This window comes from Drosophila willistoni, unplaced genomic scaffold (assembly GCF_018902025.1).
Source record: "Drosophila willistoni isolate 14030-0811.24 unplaced genomic scaffold, UCI_dwil_1.1 Seg31.1, whole genome shotgun sequence".
Taxonomy (NCBI): domain Eukaryota; kingdom Metazoa; phylum Arthropoda; class Insecta; order Diptera; family Drosophilidae; genus Drosophila; species Drosophila willistoni.
The window spans coordinates 34,182-38,891 of record NW_025814264.1 but is presented as its reverse complement, the minus strand read 5'-3'; the positions used below and the strand labels follow the sequence as shown (position 1 = coordinate 38,891).

At 42.1% G+C, this 4,710-nt stretch overlaps 1 long non-coding RNA gene across 1 annotated transcript; it reads left to right on the top strand.

The window, feature by feature from the left end:
• The first annotated feature begins 3,969 nt into the window (after window positions 1–3,969).
• Window positions 3,970–4,710, top strand: LOC124461306. Its single transcript, XR_006955014.1, has 3 exons — window positions 3,970–4,055; window positions 4,125–4,243; window positions 4,280–4,710. It is a non-coding gene; the product is annotated as an uncharacterized LOC124461306 (long non-coding RNA).

The window sequence follows — 4,710 nt, the reverse complement described above, 5'->3', positions numbered from 1 at the left end:
GCTTGAGGACCAGGACCGGCTGCTGCTGATGACTATAATTTGCAGGTAAGTTTGTGTGAATTTTAGGTGATTTTTCTAACAATTTGTGTTTTTTTCCATGTGCAGGCGCTAGTGAAGGACGAGATGGACCAGGATATTGGCCAGATTTAGCACGAAGATTTGCACGCGAAGCTACTGGCGGCATTTGCATGGCAGGTGAGTAATTTGTTGATTTAGTAGCATAGTTTAGCATTTTTATATTTTTTCCAGGTGCAGGAGCAGCTTTATGGCGTTTAGGACCAGATGACGGGCCACGTGGTGCAGCAGAAGATGCAGGAGGAGCTCCAGTTGGAACTGCTAGCGGCTGCGGCTCGATTTTAGATATGTATTTAGTTAATTTAACTTGATTCTTTGTTGATTTTTTGTTTTTTTTTCAGGTGCAGCTTAGGTAGAGGCCAGAAGGACCAGCTGGTGTTGCTGCAGGTGACTGAGAGGATTTGCAGGTAAGCTCACCTGATTATTGATTATTTTTCTGACGATTTGTGTTCTTTTCCAGGTGCAGGCGCTAGTGAAGGACGAGCTGACCAGGAGATTGGCCAGATTCAGCACGAAGATTTGCACGCGATGCTACTGGCGGCATTTGCATGGCAGGTGAGTAATTTGTTGATTTAGTAGCATAGTTTAGCATTTTTATATTTTTTCCAGGTGTAGGAGCAGCTTTATGGCGTTTAGGACAGATGACGGGCACGTGGTGCAGCAGAAGATGCAGGAGGAGCTCAGTTGAAACTGCTAGCGGCTGCGGCTGGATTTTAGATATGTATTTAGGTAAATTAGCTTGATTCTTTGTTGATATTTTGTTTTTTTTCAGATGCAGCCTTAGGTAGAGGGCCAGAAGGACCAGCTGGTATTGCTGCAGGTGACTGAAGAGAATTTGCAGGTATGTTTACGTGATTATTGAGAGATTTTTCTGACGATTTGTGTTTTTTTTCAGGTGCAGGCGCTAGTGAAGGACGAGATGGACCAGATGATTGGCCAGATGCTGGACGAGGATTCGCAGACGATGCTGCTGCTCTCTGACGTAGATTTTAAGGTGAGTTTTTGTGTTTTATTGCTGATTTAGAAAATAATTTTAATATATTTTCAGATACAGGAGCTGCAGACGGACTAGCTTGACGAGATTCTGGACGACGCAGATGAGACGATGCATACGACGCTGGACAAGGAGCTACTGTTTGCTGTTGTGTATTTTCAGGTGAGTATTTGTACTTTTTAGTTGGTTTTATTTTTAGATTTGTTTTATTTTCAGGTATTGGTGCATCAGGCGAGCGGAAATCTGGACAGGACGATGGACGAGATGGTGCAGACGCTGAGAACGAGGCAGAGAGTGCAGGAGGCGCGTCTACTGGAGGCACAGCTGTCGAGGACTGGCCCTCTGGCCAGGCCAGGACGGCAGCTGAATAGTGGGCAGGATTCTGGCTTTGCAGGGGCTGCCTAAAATCATATTTCTTTATGGTTAGGTAAGTGAATGTTTGCAGAAGTATTAGTATTGGTGTTAGAGTGATTGTTAGTTAGGGCCATCATGGGTGCAGTATCAGTTTTCCTTTTTTTTTAGAGCATCAGTGCTATTCGTGCTGTTATCAATTAATTTGAGCAACTCAGATTCCAGACTAGCCATGTTTAGAGCGAGTAGTACATTTTCCGTGTATTGAATTTGTTCGTTTGGCCCAAGGGGGGCAGGATAAGCCTTTGAATGACAAGTGGTTGGTCCTGATTTTTTCCTCAATGTCCGCTCTGGATCTTCTGCCTGTTTTTCTAGCTATAGACGCTTCCTTAGCTCTGAGAACATCTTGCTTTTCAGTGATCCTGTTGTAGGTCTGGTGGCAGTTGTCAGCAATAAGAGCTGGCGCCTTGGAGAAGAACTCCATAAGCTTGGATTCAATGCGAAGTTTTATGTTAGTTACTGTTACGCTAGGGTTGAGCTAAGGTGGCATCAGTGGTGGTGTTTGGGCTTTTTTTATCGTTCGTGAGGCGACAACTTGTAGTTTATCTATTTGCTTTGAGTACCTAGGCCATGGCAAACGTTTAGGGATAAATGGCTTTAGATAAAGTTTTTCAATTTCTTTTGTCTCATGGTCAGACATGGAGTTAAAGAATCTTAGGCAAGCGTCATTGTATATAGTTTCTAGAGGTTTGGCGTTATGTTTTTCTTGAATTTCAGAGTTTGGGCAATAGATGTTCGCATTTGTTAGCTTTCTGAGCAGTTTATTGTGAGTTCCGGTGAGTTTTTTGAATAGGGTGTTAGATATAAGGCTACCCCATATGGGAATAGCGTATGTCCAAATAGGGACTAAGATTTGCTTGTAGATAGTGACCTTGCAGCGGGTGCTAAGATGGCTTTTAGCTCCCCCGAGCCATTTGTAGCGAGTATAGGTGGACTTGGCTTGAGCACAAAGTTTGGCAATATGGGTTTTAAAAAGGAGTTTGCTATCAACAAGGACTCCCAAGTATCGGCACGAGGACGTATTTTTAATAGGTTTGTTATTAAACTTAACAGTGGCAGCTTTAACAGCAGGTGAGGTAGATCGTCTGGAGAAGAGAACATGAACTGTTTTACTCACGTTGACTGTGAAACACCATTTGTTGGACCAGGTAGAGAACTTGTGTAGGTAATTTTCCGTTTTATTCATGGCTACAAGGGCGTTTTTATCGGTCGAGATGAAAATAGTATCGTCAGCATATGTAGAGAGCAGAGTGTCACCGTGTTTATAGGTCGGGTAATATTCGATCAGGGTTTCATGCTCAATTATGAACTTTGGAATTGGCATGTCTGACGAGTATATGTTGTATAGCAGGGGTCCCAAAACACTACCCTGAGGGATTCCTGCTAAAATTTTCCCATCACGGGACATAATACCATGGTTACCGCGAACGGAGAACGTGCGATCCTTGAGGTAACTGTCCAGAACTTTGTATAGGTTAATAGGTAGTAGCTTTATCAACTTGTTACGCAGACCGCAGTGCCAAACTTTGTCAAACGCTTCTGTAATATCGATGAATATAGCCGATCCATACAGTTTGTCCTAAAAAGCTCTCTGGAGGAATTGTGTAACGCGAGCTAGTTGATGCTCGGCCCCATGAAATGTGCAGAATCCAAATTGGTGGTTAGGTATGGATTGTGAAAGACGGTTACATTTAAGGAGCCTCTTGGCAAGCAAGGATTCAAGTATTTTTGAGAAAGCAGGAAGCAAGCTTATGGGGCGATACGAGCTAGCTTCAGAAATTGGTTTTTTTGGTTTTTTTACCATGACAACTATGGCTTTTTTCCACACTAGGGGGAAGTGGCCAAAACGTAGGATGCTGTTGTATATTTTGAGTAAGAAGATGATAGCTTTGAGTGGGAGAACTTTGATTAGGGCATTGTTGATCCTATCATATCCTGGTGCTTTTTTGTTGATTAAGCTATCAATCTCTTTTTTTAGTTCAGAGAGAGTGATGGGCTTGACAAAAGGTGAGTTGCTGGAGTCAAAGTTGGCGAAGGAGCTAGCGATGGAGTGGTGGGTTTTACATGCATACTCCATGAGCATTTTTTGGGCAAGGATGGCATTTGTTTCCTCGTTGATTTTGGCCCTGTCAAGGGAGCTATTTGTCAAGATGGGAGAGAAACGCTTCTCTAACTGGTCAGTAAACAGCTCCATTTTACCTTCAGGTGATCTTGTCCATGCATGCTTCTTGTCTACTCCGCTAGGGATCCTAAGAGGCCAGTTAGGAAGGGGCTGCCGTTTTAGTTTGTTGGTTAATTGCCACAGCTTGTGGGGTCTGTACCGATCAGAGGAGTCTATTTTACATAGTTTTTTATTTAAGTGTTTGTTTTTTGATAGGCTTATTTCTTTGTTTAGTATATTTTAATGTTTTTTTACGTTCAAAGTTTCGTGAGAGGCATTATATCAATTTTATTTAATTTTTTTGTTTTAATAATTTGTGCAATTTTTTATTTATAGGTATGGCTCCTCCGATTCGGTACGATTCGTATTTGGCAGGTCCCTTCGTAGAGGTTTAGTGGCCAGGGCTGCAGCATGGTGACTATTGTTTGTGAAGATATTAATCGCGTCCTCAATGTCTAATCCAGATTCGATTTCCATATTTAGGTGGAGGGAGTCGCTGAGGGTGTTTTGGAACAGTTTAATGTTAGATCCTACAGGCAAAAGTCTTCGATTGTCAGGAAGTAAGTTTGGGTGCTGGTCCATCGTGATGTGTACAAAAACAGGTAAGTGGTCAGAGGATAGGATCTGGATTATTCCAGAATAAACTCCAAAGTCAATGGCTGAGGGATTTTTTCGCCGGTCGTGTGGGAAATGAGTAGGACCACCCGTCGCCAGGATGTCCAGTTTCTTGTCAGCCTAGATCACTTCAAGGAGAGTTCTGCCGCGTTTACATGACCTTGAATTACCCCACTTTTTAAGGTAAGGCGTTTGATCCGCCTGGCCTCAGTCTTTCACCTACAAGGGTATATAGCAAAAATTTAAATTTAAAAGGCCGTTACAGCAGCAGTGGCGGGGGGATTAAAATTATCTTAAAACTAGATTAATACTAAATAAAAAATATACAATAAGACATTAGATTAACATTTAGTTTTTAGCGATTTAGGTAAGATAGTTTGTAGTATGATAGATTTAAGATTATGTTACTTTTAGCATAAGTAGTCAAGTAGGTAGCAATTTTTTAATAATAAAC